This window comes from Otolemur garnettii, unplaced genomic scaffold, assembly GCF_000181295.1.
Source record: "Otolemur garnettii isolate 467f Iridium unplaced genomic scaffold, OtoGar3 scaffold00027, whole genome shotgun sequence".
Classification (NCBI taxonomy): domain Eukaryota; kingdom Metazoa; phylum Chordata; class Mammalia; order Primates; family Galagidae; genus Otolemur; species Otolemur garnettii.
In genome coordinates this window covers 2,211,525-2,239,396 of record NW_003852422.1, presented here as the reverse complement: position 1 = coordinate 2,239,396, position 27,872 = coordinate 2,211,525, and positions in this window count along the sequence as shown.

The following is a 27,872-nucleotide window of genomic DNA, read 5'->3' as shown; positions in this document are numbered from 1 at the left end:
TGCAGTATCACAGTGCTACCATCAGGACCACACATGCAGTATCACAGTGCTACCATCAGTACCACACCTGCAGTATCACAGTACTACCATCAGTACCACACCTGCAGTATCACAGTACTACCATCAGGACCACACATGCAGTATCACAGTGCTACCATTGGTACCACACCTGCAGGATCACAGTGCTACCATCAGTACCACACCTATAGTATCACAGTGCTACCACCTGCAGAGCTGTAGTACCACCTCTTGTAGTATCATAGGTCCATGAAGGCCTGCCATTACCAGAGACATCTGTGTGATTAGGTTTGATATGGCCTATAAATGTCAGAAAAGGAGAGGACCATCCCCAGAAGACACCTCCTGGCATCATCTGCTCCTTTGTGGAAAGGAACAGGGTGGATAAGCCCTCAGATCCCTTTATCCAGACTAGACAGACCTGCTATGCAGACTTTGGGGGTGTCCTTGGTGGCAGGAGATGTGTCAAGGCAGCAGCTTGAGCTGACAGTGAGGGGCACTCAGATAGAGGCTCTGGACTGAGCCTGCCAGGACAGTGTCAGAGGACACTGGTGCCAACAGCTGGGCAGGGCCCCAGGAAAATAGCCCACCACCTTTGTGGGGCTCCAAGTAGGGAGCTTGTGGTCAGTGCTGGGCAGCCTGGGACCCGAACGTCTGGAGCACAGTGCTAGGTGGCACTATAGGACAGGGCTGGCTGGGACAGAGGCCTGCTGGCAACTGGGGCATCTGGTGGGGCTCCATAGATTCTGTTTACTGGGGCACCTGGTGGGGCTCCACCAAATCTGTTGATGTGGAGCTGCCCAGCATGACCCAAGTTCCCTCTGCCGAGGGTGTGGCCATCAAGTCAGTGAGGAGGAAGGCAGCTGTGTTGGCTCCAGAGCTGGGGTGGGGAACGCAGGGCTGGGCAAAGCCGATGGGGGTGCTGACTCCTTTCTTGGGCAGACGTGGTTGAGAAGAGGGTGCTGGGAAGGGAGTTGCTTTCCCTACTAGCTGGGCACTTCACCGCAGGGCTGGGACAGGGGGTGATGGAGTCTACCAAGGAATCAGCAACATATCTGATCTTATCTGTGGCAATCAGCTCCCTTCTCCCAGGACCTGTGTACGAGGGGCCAGCTACAAGGCACCCGTTCCAAGGCACCCATTCCATTACTGTCGCTCCCTTCAGAGCACAAGTCCCTGTCACTTGTTTCCGGCCCTTCTCTTGCCATTGGCACTTATTCCCCTCAAAGGCCCCAGGAACTTGCCTCCCACTGTCCCAGTGAGCTCTGGAGCCTGTGGGTCTGGCTTTCCATGGCACATTGTAGAAATGTCCCCCTCCAGCCCAGAGAGCAGACTCAGTGGGAGAAGGAGGCACTGGGTCTGTTCCTGCGGCTCCTCTCAGGGGCCTCTGGGAGCTCCGTGCTGCCCGCTCTGGCACCTTCCCTGCACGGAGTCCTGGGTGTGCTGGCTTGTGCAGGATGCCCTTCCCCTGGCCCTTCAACAGGACTGCAAGTTGTGTGATGTGACTCATTTCTGCTTTTACTCTAAGCATTACCTCTCAGATGACTTGACATTAACTCCATGAAGCTTCACCTGCCCTCATTTGAGCTGGACCCTGAGGAAGTCCTAAGTCCCTAACTTGGCTACAGAGGCTGTATCAAGTCTGGCTGAGGACTGATGAACCGTCTACAGATTGGCATGCAAGGTGGGTAAGACTTGTTTTTTAGCTTACTTACTTGATGCTGTGTCCCTCTCTCCTCCCACTCCATCCCACTAAGCAGGTCGGGTAGCTCATGGCCACCTACAGGGCTCTCACTGTCAGGGCCTCATGCTGGTAGTCTCGTGGTCAGTGGACTACTCACTAGCCCAGAGCCTGGATCCAGCTTTCCTGAGATGTTGCACTGGTGTCCCCTCCATGCTCTGCTGGGCACAAGGCACCAGAAGAAGCTGGTCCCTGGGACCAGGACACCCCTCTCTGCTCTTCATCCCTGAAGTCTTGCCGTCAGTCTCTTGAATTTTTTCCAGATGCAATTCCTTCTTCCTAAATGGTCTGAGGTTTTAGAAAATAATATTCCTTAGGAAAAGAAGCACAGAATCTGCAGAGTATTTAGTTTGAGAAAGAGGGAAACAGCAAGAGTAGGATAAATCAGCACTGTCCTGCAGTTAGCTAGACGTGAGCATGCCAGGCGTGGTCAGGCTGACCTGGGCTATCGTGGCAATGGGACTGATTAAGACCCTGCAGTTGGGCTGTTCTGGGAAAGAGATTGGTCAATGTTCTGGGGACTTCTAGTGTGGTCAGACAGACATGGTCAGCTTGTCCTGGGCTATTTCAGGAATAGGGCCAAGACCCTGGGTGGACTAATCAGAAAATGAACAAAAAGTAGGAGACTTTTTAAGGAGCAGTTTGATACTTCCTCAAAATTGTACATAAAATCTAAAGACTGTTTTCCATAGGGCCTGCAGTCACTGGGATGGGCCACTGCACAGGTCGTTGATATGTTCTCTCCTTCTTGCTAAATCTCTACCTTATTCATCCAGTTGTTTCAGTGACTTACTGGAAGCACGGAGCTTCATTCCTTAAGAGGCTGCCCTTTGCACCTGCCTGTGCTGCCTCCCGGGGCTCCTGCCTCCCTCCTGCTGCTGTGCCTGAGCTTGACTCAGTCTCCAGAAGAGAAGGCTGTGAATCAGCAGAGTAAAATGATCACCCTTCCAATGTGGGTGGGCACATCCAATCCTCCAATGTCCTCACGAGAGCAAAGAGGGAGGGGAGGGGGAATTTGCCCTCAGAGCTAGGACGTCCACTGTATCCTGCCCTTGGGCATCACCTAACCTGGTCCTCAGGCCTACGGGACAGGGCTGGAATTGACGCCACCAGCATTCCTGGGTCCGAGTTTGAGGACCGTGGATTGACGAGGGGCTGATTCAGGGGCTGACCCTCTGAATCTCATGACCAAATTTGCATGAGAAACCTGTCTGCACAGCCACGGGCCCCACTGGTCTGCTTCTCTGGAGAACCTGACTGATGTGGGAACCACAGGCAAATTGGAGCCAGGGCCACCCCCCCACACACACACACAGTGGGCATTTTTATCTGTGACTTTTCTATTGCTTCTGTTGCTTATTTGAGGACATAAAAAAGTAATTTTGTCAAAAGGTTTTGTAAACAAAGTAAAAAGTCATATGACAGCCAGAGAAAACTGTCACAAATGTAACAGATATTGGGTGTACAACCTCAAACTCTCAGAACGTGTACATCACAGCATGAAGGCTCTGCCAGTGATCTGCAGGAAATGGAAATGTGTGATAAATGGGCAGCAAGGTTTATCACACTCAGCAGTACCAAAGGAAATACCGGTCAATGATCAATTGACATACATGAAAAACCAAAATAATAATCAGCATTGATCAGGCCAGAGATGTGACTCCCTCTCGTCGCCACTGGAGAATCAATTGGTACCACTCTTTCAAAAGCTGTTTTAGGTCATTACTGAGACAGAGATAATCCTGTCCTCTGATTCCACAGTTGCACTTTCAGAAATACATCCTAAAGGATTGGTCCTGGAGGCCAACAGTAATTTATACATGCAGGTTTGAATTCCAGTGATATTAATTATATTGAAAAATTTTAATCACAGGGACTGAAGACATTTTGAGAAATCCTTACAAAGGAATATTTATCATCACTGAGAACATTTTTGTTTGAAAAAAATGCTAATAAAAACTTAAGCTGATAAAGGAAGAAGGGTTGCCTATATGTATAGTATGATTCAATTATATTTAAAGTATCAGCACTGATTTTTAAAAGACTGACATATAGCATGCAAAAACACTAGCTGGAGTTATCGTCAGGTGGTGGGATTATGGATTACTTTATTACTTATATTTATTTTTAAAGTTTGTTCAGTGGGTAGACATAAGGCTTAATTCTTAACATGGAACGTATTCTTAAATCCTAGATCCATCTTTCCCCCGTAGTTCTTACTGTTGCAGTTAGGGTTACAAAGTAGTTGTTACTGTTGCAGTTAGGGTTACAAAGTCGCTCCACTTTTTTCTTCTAGGCAATTGTGCACGTTAACCACAAAAACACACATACACTCACAGTTCTGGCACATAATTATTTTTTATTTTATTTTATTTTTTTGCAGCTTTTGGCCACCTCTGGTATATGGGACCGGCACCCTCCTCCTTTGAGCCACAGGTGCTGCCCATAATTATTTTTTAATGTGATTGAGACTGTACTGCTATAGCTCACAGCTTGTTATTTCTTGTTTTTTTCTTAAAGACGTTTTTGAGCCACGGCATGTATTTCAACTTACTTTATCTTTCCTTTTTGAATTGAGAAGCTTGATCTTTAATTGCAAAGACTTCCGCAGGATTCATGCACACAGTTAAGAAACCAGCCAGGTGAGCGTGGCCTAGGGCAGAACATTTTCATGCACAGACCAAAGAATATTGATTTGCAGGTCTATTTCTGTGACTGTTAAGTGTTGCTCAGCTCTTATAATTTACTGGTCATCTGCCATGTAACAGACAGTACAGAGGCTGACAGGTGGACAGAGAGACCTGGCGCCAAGGACACTGTGGGTTGTGCAAAATGTGCTCTGTCTCCGGATCCACTGCTCACAGAAACCAAAAAGTGGCTGGCGGCACAGTTGGCTATGCCTTTTCTTTGAAGCATTTCCTTTCTTTTTCCCCCTCTTCTTCTTCTTCTTCTTTTGCTTCCATTATTTTCTCCTGGATTTTTGCTGATTCTGTGGCTTCCTTCCACTGTCCCTTTACTGATAATTCTCTATCATCTTTAATACTGGAGCTCTTCAGAACTGGGCTCTGTTCTCCCTTCTCTCTCTCTGTATTTACTGGTCCTATCGCTTTAACTGTTAGCTGTACTCACAGGCCCTGGGTGTATGTTACAGAACTTTACATGTGTGTATCCGGCTGCCTGTTTGCACCTGCCTCATGGAAGTCTAAAGAGCATCTCAAAGCTAATGTTCTTTGGCTTTGCTTACTTTTATTAATTTAGAAGTGGATGATGGCTATAGGTTTCCTCTCTACCGACTAGCTATCATGTGGTGGCCTACAATGGAAGCAAGAATTAACCTGAATTCTGCACAGTTGGAAACGTCACTGGCAGCAGGGCCTGGTGGGCACCAGACTGCTCCGGAGGGAGCCAAAGTCTCTGCATTTCTTCAGGCTCTTTGGCAGGTCCTTGGGTGAAAGATTTACTCAAGATAGATGGAGCAGAATTTAAATTAGGGGCAGAATTCAGTGAGTTTCTAATCTCCTGCTTCTAACCAGGGCTAGCTGAGAGCATTTTCTGTGAGCAGCAGACACAGCATGGCGAGGAACCCTGAGCCCAGGGAGCCGTTCTGAGGGCGTGGCCTCGGCAGCTGTCAGTTCTCACGCCTGGCTGTGCCTGGGGGCATCCCCGCAATATGTCTACCCAATTGTGTATCTTGAACCCCCTTCACTTCACCAATGGAAAGCTATTTCTAACATCTGTTGTGCTAACTCATAAACTCTGGTGCTGATCCTAATTTGTCCAGTGTGGTATTTGGAGGATGTATTCCAGATGAAAATAATTCAAATATTGCTAACACCACCAGGATACGCAGACGAACACTAACCCCCACCCACATGTTTATCACAACATGTTTACGTATTTGAAAATAAACGACAGAGACCCCCTTCCCTTGCCCTCAATCTTCTCCCCAGGAAATGCTGCCTTATCTGTCCAGGGCTCAGGCTGAACTGGGTGCGATCCTTGATGAGGCCACTTTTTTTTTTTTAAATTAAATCATAGCTGTGTACATTAATACTATCATGGGGTATAGTGTGCTGTTTCTATATACAATTTGAAATACTTTCATCCTACTGGTCAACATAGCCTTCATGTCATTTTCTTAGTCATTATGTTAAGACATTTATATTCTACATTTAGAGAGATTCAAATGTGCCCTTATAGGATGCACTGTAGGCGTGATCTTGCCAATCACCCTCCCTCCACCCATCCTCCTCCCTCTCCTCCCCTCCCTCTCCCTTTTTCCCATATTCTTGGGCTAAAATTGGGTTATAGCTTTCCTATGAAAGCTATAAATTAGTTTCATAGTAGGGCTGAGTACATTGGATACTTTTTCTTCCATCCTTGAGATACTTTGCTAAGAAGAATATTTTCCAGCTCCATCCATGTAAACATGAAGGAGGTAAAGGCTCCATCCTTCTTTAGGGCTGCATAGTATTCCATGGTGTACATATACCACAATTTATTGACCTATTCATGGGTCAGTGGGCACTTGGGCTTCTTCCATGACCCAGCAATTATGAATTGGGCTGCAATAAACATTCTGATACAAATATCTTTATTGTACTGTGATTTTTGGCCTTCTGGGTATATACCTAGTAGTGGAATTATAGGATCAAATGGCAGGTCTATTTTTAGTTCTCTAAGTGTTCTCCAGACGAGGCCACTTTTTATCATCACCGTTAAACGTTCACTCCTCTCCTCCTCTGACGCATTTCCGTGATGAGTCCACATCACTGTCTCCCTTTGCATGGTGCTGCCACCTTGCAGGCCACAGTGTGGCTGACTGTCCTGGCACCTGCACCATCCCTGCCCTCAGGACTTTTTCTCTCTCTTTCTTATTGCCTGCTGCAGTTCATGCTCTGCCAGCGGCCACATCATATCCTTTGGCCATTTTCAGGGCATATTCTGTTATGGATTTGAGGCTGTCTTTGTGTATTTTCAGATACGTGCTCACTGATGACTTCCATCGTTCTGTCACTGATGTGATCATGCTTTAGCATCATCTTTGGGAGGATGGAAGTGCTGCACTTTCACACAGTTGAGTCTGTCAGTCTTTTCTGCTTTCCCCCCTAGTACTTTTATAGTCTGTTGTCCTCCCTTTATACTGAACTATTTAATCCGCTTGTAATTGATTTGGGGCTGTGGTAGGAGAACCTGATGTCTAGATGTCTCAGTGTCACTGGATGTCTTGGCCACGTGAGGGACTCTCCACGCCTGTTGCCTCTAGGATACCACCCTTAATAAAGCTCCCCAGGGTGGTTTCCCTTCTCTGGGTCTCTTTATCCCAGATTTTAGATTGCTGGGAGAGAAGCTCTGACCGACTCTGTTCTGACCATCTAACGCTCTTGAGCTCAATCTTGACCAGCAGGTGGGTGGCTGGGCTCACTCACTGCAGCTGCTCCTGAGGAGACAGTGATGGGTGCACAGCTCTCATGTCCATGACCAGAGTGAAGTTACATCTGTCACTGGAATCTTAGTGCTTTGTGTATTATTCCTGCTGGATTTTAAAAACTGCAGAAATGCTAATGTGAAAAACACTCTTGAAGATCTGACTTCTACCACATTTGCTCAATCCATGAACCCAGATTTATCAATTGTTTTTAATGATACGAGATTTATTGTTACAGAACGAGCCAAGAAGGGATATTTAAAGAGAAACATCCTGTCCCATCTGTGAACTATGTGCATATCGTGAATATTTATGTTAAATACAGGCACTGCGAATAAAGATAATTGAGTCTAGAAGCCTTGAAATTAAAGGTGAGATGCTTTTTATTACACCGGCCTGTAGTGGTGGAAAATGAAAACGGGATTCTTGACTGATTCCCACCATTGTTTTTTTTTGTTTGTTTGTTTAAAAAGTTCAAGAGGAAAAAATCATCCCTTTGTGTTACATACATAATAAGACACACTGACTCTTGAAGTTAAACTCGTAAACCAAGGAGAAATGTATACTGAGTTCGGTAAGTCTCCCCTGTTGACACATGAGCCTTTGGTGGGGAAAGCGTTGTTGGTTTTTGTTTGACATTGGTGTTACTGAGTCCCTGCAGTCTGTGGGAGCCATCTCGGGTTGTCGTACGGTCTGGTGGGGTTGTGTGCACTGTGTGGCACCAGCGCTGACTGGTCCTGGGATGAGCATCATTCAATACATTAAGGTGCATCACCGTAACCCACCTGACTGGGACAATTTTGCAGTGCACCAGGTATGTCCACATCTAGTCAAAGACAGATCATCACTCAAGGAGTAACAAACCGTGTACTTGTGGGTCAGAGCTCCAGCGGTCGTGATGACTCAGCTAATTCACTACTAACTAGACACACCAGGAAGCAGCTTGCTTTCAGCATAACTGCTTGGAATATAGAGAACATGAGTTTCTCCTCTTGTATACAAATGCTTCCACCTGGAGTTCTTGCAGGGGCCGGCTTTTCCTGGATGCTTGCAAATAGTCAATTTACATTTGTACAAGTTGTCCATTACCTGCCCCAGTGGAGTTATCTAACATAACATGGGGCTCAGAACTGATGTTTTTAAAGCAAAGGATGATTCTAGACAGAACGCTGTACCCTTTAGCAACCTCTCAGTCACCTTCAGAGACCAGCTTGTTTTCTTCCTTGCAGCTTCTCATCACTTCTCGGCTCTGCCCGATGGTGGGGGCCTCCCCTCAGGGCTGCCGTGACCCCCCTGTGCAAACAGACCCATTGCACTGCCCAGCCCTCTCTCTGCTCCATCAAAGAGATTAAAAAAAGAACAGGAGACCCAAACACCGTGGAGCACGGTCACTTCCCATCTCCCTTCCATCCACTCTGTCATTGTTCATAGCTCTCTGGCCAGGATCTATGCAGAATTGTTTACCTTATAACAATGATTTAGAGAAGCACATGGGATTTCCACCCATTGAAGGTGTCTGCTGCTGTTTCAGAATGTATCGCATTTGACGGACATTAAGCTCCTCTTTGGTTTGCTTCCTCGCTTTTTCGTAGGCACTCATTTTTATTATTGAGTCTTGTGTATATTTTCAAAGGATTTTATTCAGGGGGAATTGTGTAATGCCCTTTTAAAATACAGCACCAGATTATATGTCATTTTTTATAAAGCTAATGTTAAGAAAAACCGCTTCTGGGCTTATCTTCGGGAGTGTGGGTTGGGAGAATTTTATATCAGAGAATTGATCAACGATGCTGTGGGGGTGAAGGAACCATGTGTGTAAAGACACGAGCTCTCTCCCCCGTGATGAGCAATCCTGCTCTTCCTTCAGGCTCTCCAGGAAGGGACCGTGGCTGGTTTTTAATTGACTTCTCTGTTTATTGCTTTTGCAAAATCAGATAGGAAAAATAATACATGTTTGGGAAAAAGACTTCAAAATATTCAAAAACAGCTCAGGAGATAATTTCCTCATTGCAGCTCCTTGGCATCTACAGACGTTTAACTCAAACACGTTGAGGGTGGTGTGAACTATCTCTTGAAGATAGCGACTTTTTTCTAAGAAAACGTGTAAGACACTTTTTGTTTTTATTAGAGATTACAAATTACTGATCTTTAGCTGGGGGTAATAATTTTTAAAATAATTGGCAACATTGTTAAAGACATTCTATGTACCAACCTTCATATCTGCACTGGGCTGTTTCCAGGGCCTCTCCCAGATGCCTCTCACCAGGCAGGCTCTCTGCTCTCATCTCCTCTCAGCAAAGAATTTCCTCAGGTCACCATCGTGAAGATCATTATTTCCACATCCCTCTTCTTTTCTGGACTTACTGCATCTGTGCTCTGTCCATACTCCTCTCTGAAGCTGCTCTCATCAAGGTCACCAATGACAAGCTTTCTAGAAACCATGTTCTGCTCCTTCCCCGTCTTAACTGAGCTAAAGGCAGCTGTCAGCATCAAGGACTGCGTGGCCCCCAGTCTCTCTCCATGATGCCATCTCAGGTCCCTCGTCTTTATTCTGTCTTTATTGGCTGACCTGACTTCTCTCCTCTGTTGAATCTCACTATGGGGGCTCCTGAGAGCTTCCCTTTTCATTGGCCTCTATGCATCTATAGAACATACAACCTCATTTTTATACCTTCAGCCTCAGCTTCTCTCTTTGCGCTTGGAGCTCACACATGCAGAGCCCACTCAGTGTCACCATCTGGGTGTGCAATGTGCATTTCAAAACTGACACAATCAAAACAGAACTCTTGGGCTAAATCTTGACCCAAATATTATGTATTTAATACAGAAAGTATAACCAAGAAAACCAAATTAGGACAAGACAAAAATCCACAAATCTACAAACAGATGCCATCAACACGATCCTTCCAGATGTACTTCTACAAAATGGGATTTTACTGGCTGTGATTCTTTTAGTTTCAAAAGACAGAAAGTCACTTCAAACTAGGTCTAAGAAAAAAATGAATCCATCAGCTCATACAACAGAAAAGCAGGTAAGTACCAAACCCAGGGGCGCAAACCAGGTAGCCTCACACCATGCCATGGCAAGGATGGCCTCGTTGGGGGCAGACAGAGGCGTTGGTTGAGGCTATCTCAGGAAAAAGGAATTTCTGCTGTCCTGTGAGTACCAATAGAATACCAGGGAAGCCTCTCCTTGGTCTGGCAATATCCCAAGCCCATTTCTGAGCTGACCATGGTCATATGACAGCTGGAGATACCCATCTGGTAAAGTGCTTGCCCCCAATCATCACACCTGCCAGCAAGATATGTGATTACTGATGTTTTTCATAACCATAATAAGTTTTCTCATCTTTGTCCAATCATATAAATCACATACTTCTTGTTTTTACTGTACATTTATTTTATTTATAGTAGGAACTGTTACTTATTGGTGTCCTCATATTCCTCACTATATTCCCAGCAGCATAGCATGTGCTGTGAGGCAGATGAAGCTTTGGTATGATCAGAGTGACTGGATGAGGGACGGCAGTCATCACTTACTATTCTCGAGGGGGAAAGCATTGTACCAAACAGTTCACACTGTCAGCCCATCACGCCATGACCTGCTGTCTCCTACTTCTCAACCTCACCACAGCAGCTATCCTAACATAGGATATGTGAGTCCCACAGACCTTTCCCCCTCAACCATTTGCTGTTTTGACCCCTCTGGAACACTCTGCCATGATTATTTGCACAGCCACCACCATAATATATCTGAATTTCTCTTTCATTATCAACTCCACTGGGAAGCCTCACACCACTGCCTAAGTTATGGCAGTCCCTGGTTCCCCCAGCTCAGCCATGGTGCATCACCGTGGTTCATGGTCTTTGCAGGGCTCACTACTGTCTCAAGTTTGGGCCTATTATTCTGCCCGCCAAAATATGGTAGAGACCAAATAATGCACCGTTACTGTTTCAGTGTTAGATGTTGATCATACGTGTAAAGTGAATGAAAACTAAGTGTATTTTATGGTATCCTTTCTTGTACAGCAGATCGGTGGGCAATTAATTTTCTCAGTCCTTTTTTTCCAGTCTGAAAAACCTTTATTTCACTTTTTCTTTGAAAAACACTTTCTCTACGTATGGCATTCTCTCTGATAGTTACTTTCTCTTTCCCTATGTTAAAGCTGTCACTCTGCCATCCTGTGGCTTGCATCGCCTCTGAGGAGAAGTGTGCGAACACTCCCTGCTCCTTGGTGTGCAACATGTGATATTTCAGTTTCCTGGCTTCTTTCAAGATTTTCTCTTTCTCTTTTATTCCTGGAAGTTTGAAAGTATTTTTTATTTGTTTGTTTATTTGCTTATTCTGCTTAGGCTATCCTGAGTTTCTTGGGTCTGTGGTCATTTTCTCTCTTTAATTTTGGAACATAGTATTGTCCTGTTTACTCCTGCCTTTCTTTTTAGGGTATCAATTACATGTCTGTTAGACCACTTGTAGGATCCGATTGTATGTCTGTTAGAACACTTCTAGGATCCAATTGCAAGTCTGTTAGACAACTTGTAGGATCCAATTGCATGTCTGTTAGACCACTCCTAGGATCCAAGGTATCAATTACATGTCTGTTAGACCACTTGTAGTATTTGATTGCATTTCTGTTAGACCACTTGTGGGATCCTACTGGTTTTATACTTTTTCTCCTTTTTCTCACTTTTATTTCTCCTTGCATTTTAGTTTATTGTGACTTCTGTCATTACCAATATGCTTACTTATGCTTTCCGTAGCTGTCTCTAGTGGGAAGAGAAGGAAGACACACAGGTTTCTCCTGTACCCAGCATAAATTCAGGGTAGCTTCCCATGTTGGAAGAAAAGGGCATAAGCAGGGAGAAAGCCTGACCCATAGCCAGGTGTACAGGCTTGCCCAACCTTGAGGCTGGACCAGCAAAGTAAAGGGCCTCCCACGCCTTCACTGGGATCAATATTAGGCCTGAGTGACCAGAAGTTGGTGACACGGGAGGAGGGGCAGAGTGTGGAGAAAGACCCTGCTGTGTCCCAGGTGTCTAGGGCCTGTTGGAAGCTGACAGTGAGGCAGGAGCATGTTGGGAAAATCCCCCCAAACCTGGGCCCATTCTAAGCCCAGGATGACCACAACCCTCTGGCTTTTTACAGCCTAAGAAGAAATTGACACTTACACCATAGCATTTTATGTAAATAAATTATTAGCCCAAGATGAGCAGTGCACAAAGAGCCATGCTTCAAATTTTGACCTCTGTGCATGCAGGCAGGTGTTTTACAGCACTCAAGGATGTTCTATCCTAGGCCAATCACATGCCAGCTCCCCAGGAAGTAGTTTTAATTTGGGAGCTTAAATTTTTCTTCTCATTATCTTTCCTTTCCTGAGATCGTCAAATGAGCAAAAGAAAAAGAAATTGTCATGTACTTTCACACAGGAAAGGTCAGCAAAATATATTTATTAGATGAATGTCACAGACATAATAATTGTCTCTTGCTCCTTTAATGAAAATGTCAACTGCAGTTGTGGTTATTCACAAAGTAAATGATAGATTAGTTCTTAATAATGATATGATATAATTATTTAAAGGGAAAATAGCCACACAGGTTTAGTAAATTTGTCATAATTGGTAGAGTGGCTATCATTAAATTTTCTCCCCCAAAGGAAAACTTTTAAAACAAATGTATATATGTATATAGAGTCTTACTATCAGAATAAAGTAGTTGGTTTAATTAATGATCTGGAGATTTTAATGACACTCCCTCTTTCCCAAGGAGTAACTGAACTTATGTTTGAACTCTGTATAACTACTTGTCATTCAGTGATCAGATAATTTTATCTCACTTTTATGTCCAGGGTTTCTAAGCTGTATAACCTAATTACAGCAATTATCTGCACATGATGTAGGCCAAATCTGTAGCACTTTTTAGCTTATAATTTCCAGATAATTGCAGGCAATGCATGATCTACAAATCAGTTGGTTCCTAACAGCCCCCACAGGAGAGGGTTGTGGGATTTTGACTGTATTCTTCTACAGAAACCACATTAGATGGCGCTTCTCTCTGTGTGACTTCTGAAATGTCCTTTTATACAGCACCCACCTGGACTAGAGCATGATCCTAAAATTGTGCTCCAGAATTAGATCACCTATACAATGTCATGATGGTGATGTTTAAAGTGCATTCAGATATTTGTTAATCAGCCTTCCAGACTGAGGTTTGTAGAGAGATGGCTGGAGCACAGCCACCCCCTCCCCGCCCCGTGTGGAGTCATTTGTCTTGGAATAGCTATTGGGGGGAGCACCAGGGGAGGGACATCAGAGGCAGTCCATCCTAGGAGATGAACAAAACAGAGCTGTTTGTTTATACATTTTTTTTGTCTCATCTCTGCAGAAGCAAATCTAAATAGATGTAGACAACTTATTTCTCTTGCCTTTCTCAAAAAAAAAAAAAAAAGAGTGGTTTTTATCAGTCAGTAGATTTTTGTGTGGAACTGTGACCTACTTGACATTTCTCTTGTCTCTGGACACCTGTAAGTGCTGCCATGATCAGATGAGCACTTGGAACCCTGGGGGCACAGGGCTCATGCTGAGCTGGCAGGTGAGGGCCTGTCCAGGCGCAACAGAAAACTGTCAGAGCAGGTCAGTGGAGGAGTTGTCCAGGGCTGGGGGCTGGGTCCTTGGAGCAGCACCTGGCAATAGAACTGACTTCTCAGAACTTACTAGAAGAATAAGTAACTGTCTCTGACCAATAAAAATTAGTATGGACCAAAGTGGCTGGTGACTTTGGGCACCTGCAGGGAGTGTGATGCTTCCAATAATCACCCCAGCACATCGTTCAGGAAACTCAATGTGCCTGGTGTTTAACAGAAATCCTCATTTTTCCTTTGTGCCAGAGGGACAGCAAGGGAGGTTTGAGACCAAATTCTCCTCCCTTTGTGACAACTGAGCATGTCCTGGGTGATTCACATTGGTGGAGCTATGGCAAGATGGCACCTTCTCAAGTCAGCATCGTCCAAGACTGAGAAAGGTGAGTGGGAATGTGGATACAGTTTTGACATGAGGTGCTAATTCAGGGGAGGACACTCTCAGAGGAGAGGTTTTGAGAAGAGCGTCGTTTCAGATGACTTAGCATGCAAGCTTCCCACGCTGCCAGGACATTGTCTTTGTCAAAGGTAATGAAGTCCCCAGAGTTGAAGAGTTCTCTTGTCTCCTCATATTGTCTGTTTATGCTACTGAATTCAACCAGGACCAAAGGGAAGCTGCTGTACTCATATTGTCCCCATTGTGGTTGCCAGGTGAGTAGTCTTCTGTGGGAATAAGTGAATTTTCTAGGGTTTACAGTCTTAAAAGTCTCAGAACTAAATGCCTGTCTTGCTGACCCACCTCCCACTAAGCCACGTGCGTTAACCGTGGCTCTTGGGCCAAGTGCTGCTGGGCAAACATCCCTTAGAAAGCCGGGCAACCCAGAAGGAGGTCTCTCTGCAGTCTAAGTGCCCCGCACGCTCCTCTGCCTTTCTGTGTATGTCAACAATGCTCTTTTCTTACGTCTCCTGTCCCCAAACTGCTCCATTTAACTTATCCAAATGCCCCGTACGATGAATGTCCTAAGTTCACCTTCCCTCCTCAGAGTCATGCAGTCCCACCTGTCCGTCCATCTGCTCAGCCTTGCTTTTACCTTCAGATGTCTTTTTCTTTCATTTCTGATTGACTCTGACATCTACCATAGATATTAAGATTTATTCTCAGACATTTATTTTGGTTTCCCTGACTAATAAGAGGGTCATCAATTGAGATAAAATGTCTAGGATGAGAAACAGCTTCATAGAGAGTGAGATAATGATAGGCTATTGTTAACTTGAAGGAAATATTCCAAAATACAATGTAAATAAAATACCAAGAGGGGACCACCAACCCGCATGCCCCTTGCCCAGCCTCAACAAAAGTTTTACTGATTTCATTTAATTTATTTTCACACCCATACCCTTTTTTAAAAAATTGTTTGGGATTCATTGAGGGTACTAAGAATTAGGTTACAATGACTGAAGTTGTTAGGTAAAGATAACCTGTTTTTTAAACTGGAGCAAATTTAAGATATCATATGATTTCAAACATAAATATCTCAGTATTAATTTTTAACACAGGACTGTTTCTAAAAACATAACCACCGCACAATTTTATCCATAAAGAAGTAACAATGACTGTTTAATATCTTACATACTTATGGAAGGACGAGACGCTGAAGATAACAGGGGAGTGGGGTTCTGGGTAGTCAACTGCAGGAGCCCAGGCTTAACACGTGCTGGAGGCAGGTGGCAGGTGGCAGGTGGCAGAGCGCTGGCGGCCAGCACGGGCGGGAGGGGGGCGTGCGCGCGTGCATGCGTGTGTGGGTGCAGGTGCGGTGGGAGGGACACGCCGCCAAGCACCACACTAAAGGCTTGGGGTGTTGTCCTGAGCATTCTCCTCACATTACAAAGAGACCGGCACCCTGACCGGAGGTACCTATCTTCATTCAGAAAGGCAGCGAGGCCTGTGTTCTGGGAGGCCCCTAGCACGTTGCAAGCAGCGTGCTAGCAACACTTCCCACACGTGTTTGCTCCTGGACACCTACTTGCTAAGTGAGTGAGCGTGCAGCAGTCTGTTCCAAGGCGCTCCCAAGAGCAGGTGCGACGGGAAGGGCGAGCCTGGGAGGGACCCTGCCCAGGGGCTGCGGAGGCCCCTCTCGGGGTCAGCCTTTCCATCTCTTCTGGGACACACCCTGCACCCCCAGCCCGGCTGCTCTCCGTGCACGTGGAAGAAAGTGAGAGTCACGAGGCCGCACTCAGTACACCACCCGGGCCCGGGAGAGCAACGTTAAATCCTCGTCCACACTGTGCTTTCCTCACAGTCGCGGCTTCACTCGCTTCGGAAAGGAAACGCACCGCCGACTCTGCTGAGGCCTGCGTGGTTTCCACCTGAGCCATGTCTGGTAACTTGTCTCTCTGAGAAGTCTTCTGATGAAAGAGAACACGTTCTTTGCGTCTGCACTTTGAACTTACCTGCCTCGGCTTAGTTACGTGACATGCATTTTTTTTTCACCAATTGATGTTACACAGTAATATTTTTATTCATCAGTTTTCGTGTTCCTTTAATTGTTCATGTTTGTCCACAAAATCATCATTAGCATTAGACTAGAAATTCTCGAAATAAGGCACTCATTAAATTAACTGTAATTGGATTATACTGGGTAGAAATGGGTGTTAATAAATGATGTCGATCTTATTGATAAAGTGCTTTGAAGGAGCAGGACCGTGTGACCAGAAGCTCCTAGTTAGGTTAGGGACTTCTGTTTTCTTCTGCTATGGGTGCCTAGAACATATAGGTTCAGTGAAAAAAGGAAAAAAAAATTTCTCTTTATTGGGGTATGAGAAGCCAGAGTTTTAAAACAGTCACTACGAGAATTATAGTGAAATATATGCAGGGATTTGTGAAAAGGTAAATTTTTTAATTATGATTATAATTATGATTATAATTTTCCAACTATAAGAGTCACTGCCTCTGCTTCCTGTAATGTAATTTGCATGTCTGTTCATGTGCAGAGGGACTTTCTGAGTGTAGGACTGGTCCCTAGAAGAGCCGGGTTTTCTTGTTTTTGTTTTATCACCATCCACATCTCCGACTCAGTTGTCAAGCTTTGTTGGAAGAATTATCCTTCTTATTCATCTTTGCTGGTTTCCCATAGTCTGTGTTACAGGATCAACAATGAATCAATATTAATTGGACACATAAATTATTAAATTTTCTATATAAAGAAAACTTTACTCAGGAGAAATTAAAATACCTTTGTGAAGCTAATGCTCTGAAGTGGGAGGCGTGTTTTCTTGTGTCCTGGATCAGTTGAAGTATGTGTGGGAGTCCAGGTTCACCAGACCCGGACACGGGCGAGATTGCCACTTCCCCCAAATTATCAGTATTATCATTTTATTATTTCCTTGTGTAGAGACTAGATGTGTTTTGTTAAATATTAACTAAGTATTACATTATTTTCGTAATGAGAATAAATGACATTGGGCTTTGAACTTCATTTCCGAGGTGTTCACTGTTGGTGTATAGAAACGCACAAGTAAGTTCTGTGTGTTATCTTCTATTCCCTGATCCTGCTGAACTCAGTTCTTAGTTTTCAGAGGTTGTAATTTAGATTTCTTAGGATTTCCACATCCACAATCATGTCATTTGTAAACACTGATAGTTTTATGTCTTCCTTTTTTTTTTTTTGCGGTTTTTGGCTGGGGCAGGGTTTGAACCCACCACCTCTGGTGTATGGGGGTGGTACCCTATTTCTTGAGCCACAGGCACCGCCTGTCTTCCTTTTTTATCTATATTCTTTGTATGTCCTTTTCTTGCTTTTTGTGCTGGTTAGAACTCCCAGCATCCTTTTGAGCAAGTGGAGAGAGGAGACGGTCTCTTTCTTTCCTGATAGTTGGAGACAATTTTCACAATTAAGTATGGTATTAGCTATAAGGCCTTTTGTTGATTTAATTTCCTTATATTCTTAGTTTGCTGAGACATTTTATCACAAATGGTGTTGGATTTACCAAATGCTTTCTCTGCATCTATTGTTGTGAGCAGGTGATTTTCCTTCTTTAGACCTTTGGTGGGGAATCATGTGGACTGATTTTCAGATCTTATGTCAGCCTTGTGCTTGTTCATATTGTGTGTTTTTTATTCATCGACATGACTTGCTAGTGATTTGAGGATGATACTAAGTTCACGAGAGGTATTTACCTGTAGTTTTCTTCATCATCTACCTGTATTTGGATTTTGTATCAGGGTAATCCTGGCTTCATAAAATGGGTTCAAAAATGTTTCTTCCTTTCTACTTTCTGGAAGCAATTGTGTGAAATTGGTGTTGATTTGTGAAAGTTTAGTCAGATTCTCCAGTGAAACCATCTAAGATTAGACATGTCTTTTAGGGAATTCATTAATTATTAATTCAGTTTCTTTAAGGGTTATAGAACTATTAAGATGATTTCATCTTAGTTGAGTTTTTATAGTTTGTGCTATGATAGGCACAATTATAGCCCCTCAAGGATATACAAATTATAATCCCAAGAACCTCTGAATATTTAGGTTACAAGGTGAAGGTGAATTAAGATGATAGAATTTATATGCCAATGATCCCATTTTAAAATAAAAGGATTCTCCTGGATAATGCAGATGAGCCCCATGGAATCAAAAGAGTCCTCATAAGGGGAAGAGGACAGCAGCCTGGGAGGTCCTTGGCCCCATGTTTCTGGCTGTGAATATGGAGGAACAGTCCAGAAACCAAAGACAATGTGTGGCTGCTGGAAGCCAGGAGAGGCAGGGAGACCATCCTGCCTGGGCCCTGCAGAAGGAGCCAGCCCAGCCAAACGCAGACTTTAACCCAGTGAGAACTGTTGTTTTGTGCTATTACTACAGTACTAACTTTCTGGCATTTGTTATAGAAACCATAGGGAAAGAATAGGAAGTATTTGGAGGAGTTGCTTTATTTCCTCCAATGGGCGATCCGATTAGCATGAACTTGACCCTGGTATTCCCAGATTTGCTGTTTGACCAACTGCCAGACCTGTTGTAACAGCCCATCACCTTCCAACTGTTGGTAGTTTGTTTTTTCTCTTTACTTTTGCCATTCTGCTAGAAGGTTGTCAATTTTTTATTATTGTTATTTTGAAGAACCAGCTTTTTGTTTCTCTGTTTTTCTCTATTATTTTCTGTTTCAATTTTCTTGATTTCTGCTCTTTAATATTTACATTATACATATATCATTTATTATGCATATTTGCTGTTTCCTTATTTTCATTTTACTTGGATCATGTTTTCCAGTTTTTGCTGATTTGAGACACTTTTTCTTTTCTGCACCGAGCAGTGCTGTGATTACGCCATCAGCCTGGTGTAGCTGTCCGCCTGTGGATGTGTTGTAGTTTCACCTTTTGTCAGGTATTCTTTATTTTTGGCCCTTGATTTATCTGGCAGTGCTGTGTTGAGTCTGCACTTGCCCAGAACATTTCCTGTGGGCCTCCTGCTGTTGATTTCCAGTTTGATTCATTATGGTTGGGAACGTGCCACGTGGGATTTCAGTTCTGATTTTGGGGGGATTTGTTTTTCTCCGTCAGGAAATGGCCTATCTTTTGAACACTTCCTGGGCGTTCTTACTTACTTGAACAGAAAAGAATGGGGGTGGATGGGCTGTGGTCCAGATCAGAGCAAGATCAGCATTCTGGGAGGTTGGAGCTCATAGTGAACTCTACAGAGCTGTGTTTTTTCAGACTATTGTAAGATTTCTATTCCCCTCCTTACAGGGCCATGGGTGGGTGGTGACAGAGAACTCAGCTCACCATGAGCTCATTTATCTGGACTGCATGTCTCTGGTTGCCTTCTCTTCTCCCCGGGTTGGCCTGGGGTACAGCTACTGTAGTATATGGACTCGGGGCACACTGGATCACCATGCTGCTGGCACACATCCCCTCATGTCTGGGATCTTAAAGTATTGCAAATCTATTCTCACAGCTTCAGAACCAAAGGTCAAAATCAAGGGGTGTCAGGGTTGTGCTCCCTTCAGAGGCTCCAGGTGAGGGTGCCTTGTGTGGGGTGCAGCTTCTGGTAGCAGCATTGCTTAGTAAGAGGCTGTGTCTCCCCAGCCTCTGCCTCTGTCCTCACATGGCCCCCTCTGCTCCAGGGTCTCATAAAGACACTTGTGATTGGACTTCAGCAAGCCAGACAATTCAAGGTCATGCCAAGTTTCCAGGAGTAAAGACACGGACTTGTCCATGTAGCTCCCTGTAGGGACAATCCAAGGTCATCCCAAGGTTCCAGGAGTGAGGACATGGGCTTTTCTCTTAGTTTCTGTAGTTGCTACCACTGCTCTTCCTTGGCTGTTAAATTGATGATAGCTGCAAGGCAGCTGGGCTGATGCTGTGCCAATAAACATAGATAATGATAGGCCAGGGGCTTTCCACATCCCCCGATGAGCAGAGCTGGGAACCTTCCAGAGAGCCCCACAAGATAGGACTTTCTAAACTCCCACAGCAGTCAGGTCCAGGAGTAATTGGGTCTTTGGGACAAGGAGACAGATAGCATCTTGGTTGTCTTGGAGATAAGACCCCTCAGCACAGATGCAGCTGCAGAAACCTTAAAGCAAGGTGCATCCTTACAGTGATAGCTCCCCTGCTTTTGTGAAAGAGACACCTTGGTGAAGAACCAGACTTAACACAGGTGTGAGTAAAAGGGAAGCCCCCAGACTCTGAGCACAGTCTTTGGGCAGAGACTCCTCTGGCCGTGTGATGTCAGAATGAGCTGGTTGAGGTTCAGATGGCATCCGAGACTTGCCTTGAACATGAATCTGGCTAGAGAATTTTCTCTTGAGGAAGTTGGTTAAGAAGGACCACCCGAGATCCCTAACATAATACTCACTGCACTCCCTGCCTGTCAGCCAGCTGCATAGCTAATCCCTTGAATTACTCACAGAGGCAGAAGATATGTGATCTCAAAACCAAAGTCCAAGGCCAGAGGCCTGGGAGGGAATCTGCTGCAGGATCAGGGGGTGCTCACTCTTTCAATAACCAGCTCCTCAAATCACCACCTGAGTCCTTGAAAAGACCAAATTTCAGATCGGAGCCACCATGGATTAGCAAAGGTAGATAACAGAAGAAAAGTTGCAAGTCCCAGTTGATCAGATTTTAATTTCTCAGATCTAAACAGTCTTACTTCCCCAAAACATTGTTGGTTATTAGATTTCACTATTTGCTGAAAAAAAAAATCCGAGAAGTAATTGCCTTTACAGAACAATGGACTTAGGATGTTACCAACTAATATCAATCCCAGTGAGCACTGAACTCCATCAGGGCAGAGGGGCAGGTTTGTCACATAGGGTGCACGGAGTCCGTGTGCAGGTCTGCCATACCCGGAGATGTTACAAATCTCCTCCACAATATTTCTGGCCACCAAAGCCATTGACTCCTGTGGCTCTACGTGCATTCCCACTCTTGCCTGTAATAGAGACAGACAGAAAAGTTAAATTTTTTTTTCTAGAGTTAGCTGTGTCAGCTGTGTGGAATAATGAAATTCTTAAAAAGAAAAACGTTTTTCCTTTTTTTATAGGCATTCTCTGTTTAAATATTCCCTTAAATATGCAGATTCAATTTTGGTAATGATTCAGTTTCATCCAATTATTTGGTGAAAATTCAAACGTCTGCAAGGATTAACTCATAAATCTAGCTATTCACATTGCCAAGGCAAAGATGAGGCTTACTTAATGATCTGGTGACTCTGGGCCAGTCTCAAATGACAGTCCGGTAGAGATGAGTTTTTAAATATCCAGGGGCTTTTGTGAGTTATCTAACTTAGTTATAAAGGATGCTATGAAATTTGTGCATTTATAATTCATATTCATGTGATAAATGGGTTAGCTCTGCCTAGCATTTATTGGCTCTGTCCATATAATAAAATATTGTGGTTCCACTACAGTGCGTCATTGTGCTGACTTGCAGGGGGCCTTCTTGCAAAAAGATTGCTGCAAGTGTGAAGGACAAAATATTAATTAAATCTGTATTGAAGGTGACTTTTGCACAGTATAATTGAAACAAACCTAATGTGGCCAAAATAAAATTGATCTCCTCCTTACATCCCAACTGCTCCCCTGCCACGGCCTGGTGTTTTGAGAGAGGAATTAACAAGAAAGAAAACCAGAGACTGGAACGGCATGCCCCAAAGCTTTGCTGTTTTTCTCTTATCTTTAACTCTAGTTTTAAAAGTTAAAAAAACCCACAAATAGATTTTGATTTTTAGAGCAATTTCGGATTTTTAGAAAGATTGTGCAGAAAGGACAGGAAGCCCCCACAGACTCCCTCTCCTTTACCCCAGAATCCCCTGGGACCCCCTCCTGGCCGCGGCTAGGCCACAAGCCCCATCTATCGACACGTTAGCACTGATGGAGGCCCACGGTGTAGGGGAGGCTCTTTCTCCGTGTTGCACAGTTGTCTGGGTTTTGGCACATGCACGGTGTCCCACACACGCACAGCTACAGTGAGGACAGCACCGAGACCTCTGGGCATTTTCAGCACCCTGCAGTGCTCAGCACAGGCGCTCTGAGGCTGTGAGTGAGCTCTAGAGCTCTAGAGCTCTAGAGCTCACTCGCCTCACTGGACCTCAGCGCTGCACAGGACAGTCCCGTTTCCCTGTCCCTGGACCCTTGGCGGCCACCATTCTGCTCTTTGCTCCTGTGAGTCTGTCTCGGACACTTGGTGTGAGTGGAGTTGAGCAGTGTTTGGAAGAGCCCAGAGGACGTTAGCTGAGTGGGATGAGCTGGTCCAGCAGGGCAGAGCCTTCCCTCCTTGTGGTTCTGTCCTGACCAATGCCATTGGCACAGCATGCATGGAAGAGCCCATCGGCACAGCACTCATGGAAGAGCTGTTTTCTGAAAGAATAAACAACAACAGCAAACACTTGGGTGTGCCGCATGCCATCCTGAGTGTGACAGAGCTGCTCACTCAATTCCTACTCACAACGGTCCATTTGGGGTAATACTATTACTTTCTTCATTTGATCAAAGAAGAAACAGGCCCTGCTAACCTCTGCAGTCCTGGTGCCTGTCCAGACCCCGTGCAGACGCTGTGTGGTTGCACAGGCTTCGGTGGGCACTGTGAGCAGCTGGCCCCCTCCAGGACTGAAGACACCCTCCCATAGGCCTGAGTTGTTAGCCATCCTCAAGGTCACAGCCTTCCCAGGCAGCCTCCATCCTGGGGCAGGGGTGCGTGAAGTGCCCCCCCCACACTCAGGGCCACTCTGGGCACCATCCCAGCTCCTGTGGGGGCAGGAACTGCTCTCCTGAGGCTGTGTCCCCTCCCAGCCTGACTCTCTCGCCTGCTTTCCCTCTCCCCACAAGTGTCCCAAGAGTGCGACCTTCATTCTGTAAGCCCCTACAGGCTGATTTCCACCTCAAAGTCAGCTTTGAAGGAGGTCTGACCTGTGACCCAGGTTCTCAGTAATTTGCTGGATTATTAGAATACCAGGCTTCTTGGCAAAATAAATAAATAAATAAATAAATAAAATAAAAAGCAAAAACTGTTTCAAATGGAGACTCAGGGGAAGATGCTTTGTGACCCTGCGGGGAGCAGTGAGGACAACAGGGAATGAGATGATAAGGCCCAGGATGCCACTGCTGCTTCTGGTAGGAGGCGGGGACAGTGATGAGTGTGTGGGCGCCACAGCCCCCTCGTGTGATAAATGCTAACACCGCCACTTCGTGGGTGTGTGAACAAGGCTCAGACAGATGGGACAGCCTCCGTCATGTGCCAGCAAGTCGCAGAGTCCAACTTCAAGCACGAGGTCTGTGACAGGTCTCGTGCCCCAGCCGAGACAGTGAAATGACTCAGCAGTGTGAACTCAGAGTTCTCCTATTTTCTATAATTGCTTCTTGGTGGGTAAGTGATGGATCGATACATTGTTGTTGCTAATATACAAATGGCACCATTTAAAAAATCTCTGATGAGTGGAGTTTTCCAAGGGCTTTATTTTCCTACCTGTAAGGTTGATGTGACACAGAGGTCTTGCAAGGGGCTGAAGGGGGACACTGAATACACGAGGATGCTGCAAGTCACCAGCAGTGAGCACGTGGTAAGGGAGGACGGTCCCGCGCTCTCTGGAGCACACCCTCAGCCATGTGCAGACAGCTGGGAGCCACGCATGCAGCTGCGGTGAGTCAGGGCACTGCTACCTGGGGAAGCCTTCAGGCTGCTCTCATAGGCCTCACGTAGCAATCGTCACCTTCTTGGATCTACCTTTGTCTGGGACCTCTCCACATCACCCCTTCTCTTTTTCAGAATATCTAGTTCTGTCTAGCTCTTTTCAATAGTGATCCCTCCCCAAACCCTCACTGAAGCTAAACTCCAGCAGTTGGCTGCCTGCCTACACTGAACACCTCCTTAAACTGACCTGATTTTCACAGACCGGACAGGCACCACTTGTACGTATCAATATAGGCCTAGTTCATACGGTGACCACCTCCACATGCTGACCACTGGGCAGTCATCTCACAGAGGTCTGACTGTATTTCCTGATGCACCATTTCCTTAACTTTGGCTTCAGGCCCAACAGTGAGGCACGTAGTGTATAGTACAGTCTCACCAGTCTGGGGGGTTCAGGATTCCAGGATCTTCACACTCACTGGTGGACCCTCCGGTTCTATAACCACATTAAGAATGGCTCCATCGAAGGTACTGGGATAGTAGGAAGTACTGGCTCAGGCTTCCTCAGCTCTGGAAACACTCACCCCCTCCACCACCCCCCAGCAGGCTCTGTTCTCCCCTCTCTGATACTCAGTGGCTGTCGGCAACTCTGGGTTGACATGACATTTCTTACACAAATTGGATCAAATTGGGCGAATTGTGGGCATGGAAGACACTCCGTTTTACAGTGATCTGCAAATCTTTTCTCCTTGTCCCGTGTGGATTTCATAATTTAACTTTTCAAAAGCATAAACATTTTCCTTATTTTCAAGTTCTGGGGAGGCTTTACACCATAGCTACATCACTGTGGGGTCTGAGCTGGGGGCAGGAACCGCAGAACAAGGCCAGGGTAGTCTCCTGGTATAGTCTTGATGTTTAGATGAGGCATTATGCAACTTAGGAAGAGTGATCCTACTCAAAACAGATGGTGCAAGCAACCCTCCTGTGAGATGGTTCTTATGTTAGGAGAGCTCGGTGCACAGACCTGTTTGGAGACCCAGATGACAACTGTGAACACTCTCCTGGGAGAAAGTGCAGCCTCTGCCCCCCCCCACAGACACACACACTCACGTACATACACATGTACACACATATATAGATGTACACAGCATGCAATTCACACACACAACACACATTCTCATACATGCACACACATACACAACACACACATGAATGCACACTTACATACACACAACATGCACACACCACACATGCATGCACACTCAATACTCACAACACACACTCACACCTATGCACATTCATATCCATGCACATTAATTCTGATGCTGCAGACCCCTTCTGTCTTTCCAGGGATCATAGAGTCCAGAACCCCCACAGGCACCTGCATAGTCACATGAACATGCTCGAGGCCTCCTCCATGACACAGGCCTTCTCTCAGCACAGGTCAGTCACAGGGCCTATGAGGCGGGAGGAGGTCCCAGCAGAGCCTTTGAGGGCATAGCCTGTGGGGTTTATTCTTGCAAGTATCTTATAAGTAAGTGAAGTTGTACTTCTCATAAGAGTCAAAGAGTTGATGTCTAGATGAATGATCTGTAACATCACTGTGGATGCTTCATTTTTTAGTACGTTTGCAGGGTTTGGGGACCAGACAGCAGACATACAAATTTGCAAAGTTTTCTGGAGGAAATGAGTGTAGTTATTAGAGTACAACTAATCAACTCATAATTGGAACGTTCCCTGTGACAAGTTAAATGTATCTTTCTCAATTTTAGTTGCAGGGCTGGGTTGAACAGCACATTCCACGTCTTGTGACCCTGCTGGCTTTGACTGCACTGCTGAGCTGTGCTGGGAGCTGAGGCAGAAATCAGATGCCCCACGTGTATGGGTCTTACTACTGGCGTTTTGTCAGGATTGATACCAGACTGATTAACAGGTAAGACTCAATGTGCATTATGTATTGTGTGATGATTTAATGACATCTTTGCTTATAGAGGGAAGTAAGTATGTGTCACCTTTTGTGAATAAAAATCACTTTCCTAGCCCATTTTCAAAATGAGAAAAACTTGACCAAAGTGAAGTTGGTCATCAGGCAACTTCTCAGAGCCTCATGGCCGGTCCTGTAGTGGGGTCAGCAAAGATTATAAACTGGTTTTCTCTGTAGAGATTGTGGCATTTAATCTCTTTATTGTGTTGTGGTCTAAACTATAAACAACTTGTAATCAACTGTCTGCTGCCAACATTGCAGCATTGTTTCTTCTGGGTCCTGAGCAAGCCCGGGAGACATGGCGGTGCTCTAACACAGCCCTGGGGGAATCCGAATTAATTCCCTCTCCTTTATCTTCCCACCATCAGCCTGGAGAGATTCATCCCTTAGACGGTGGTTTTAAGATGTGTGCCTGAATAATCGTTTTCTCCTTTTCTCTACAGACCACATTTTTGCAGATCCTACAGAAGGTGGATAATAGTTCCTTTAGGCCTCGTCTCATTCCCCCAGGAAATCGACACTCAGGAGTTCTTTTAGACAGTCCTTTCCAACAGTTCTTAGTTTGCACAAGTTTTCATAACAAAAGCAGAACTGAACAAGATCAGTCATAGCACAGGGTGTGCACTGCATGAGTGCTGTGTGTGCAGGTGACCTGCGTGTGTGCGGGGAACATGATGCAGTGTTCAAGCTGAAACCCCGCACCTCCTCTGCATGGGACTCAGCTGCTGTGCCCCAGTGCTCATTGTAACTGTGGAACAATTTATTTTGTTAAAGTATGTTTTGTTCTGATGAATGTTTCGTGGACATGTGAGAAGGACGTGCACTCTGCCACTGTTGTGTGGGCTGCTCTGCAGATGTCAGAGGATAAAGTCCACTGATGGTTTAGTGGTTTTACTGATTGTATTTAAGGCAATACTAGATTCCCAGCCAAGCCAATTAGACAGGAGAAGAAAATGAAGGTCATCCAAACTGGAAAAGAGGATTTGGAATTAGTTTTGTTTATAAATGACATAATCTTATATTTAGAAAAACCTAAAGACTCCATAAAAACCTCTTAGAACTAATTAGCATATTAAAAAAAGACAATTCTAATGAGCTTCTACAGCACTGAATGAATGGCTCAGCTCCTGCTGCAGTTCTGACAGGTACAGTGCTTGGGAGGAGTCATCCCCACCCCTACAGTGGAAAAATGTGCACAAACTGAAAATCAGTGACTTTCTAACCGCCATCAAAGAGCAGAGGTTGCAAAGCAAACTGCTGCCCCAACCCTGGAGGAAATGGGAGAATTTGAAGCTCTAGAGATTTGTTTACTTGCGGTAGAAGTCACTGTCACTGATGCCACACTCATTAGGACCTCAATTTTGACATGTTGCTGGAGGTTGAATGTGGATTAGCGTGAGGGTGACTGGCTCCTGGGGCCACCATTCGGGGAACCCCCATTCTCACATGAAGGCCCTGTGAAAGAGCCCCTCATGACCCTGAGAGAGAGGGGAGATGTCCTTCCATTCTCCAGACTCACAGAAATGTCATCCCATCCACTCAGCCAGCTCTGGCTGCCTGGGAAAGGGGCCTTGCAGGGTACAGCCAGAGGATGCAGTGGGTGGGGGAGCTGTGAGCTGGGAGCAGGGATAGAAATGTGAAGGCCACGCCCCAAGCTGCAGGGCCCTAAGGCACAAGAACTGATCCAAAGGCAGATTCTCGGAGTGTCTAGGCCCAAAGTCTCATCCAAAGGTCCTGTGGGGACACTCAAGGCACCTTGGTCCTGAGGCAAAGGCCTCTCCAGCCCAGCCTGTGGAATCTAACAAGTCTTGTGCTTCTGAAACGCAGTGGTGGGGTGGGCAGAGGATGGACATCCTCACCCCCCAGGAGCAACAGGAGGAAGAAAGGTCTAATAGGTGCCCAGGCCCAGGGCAAGCTGCTGTGGCCAGTGCGTGCTTCACCTGAGCCCGTCTCTCTCTGCTGTGGCCAGTGCGTGCTTCACCTGAGCCCGTCTCTCTCTGCTGTGGCCAG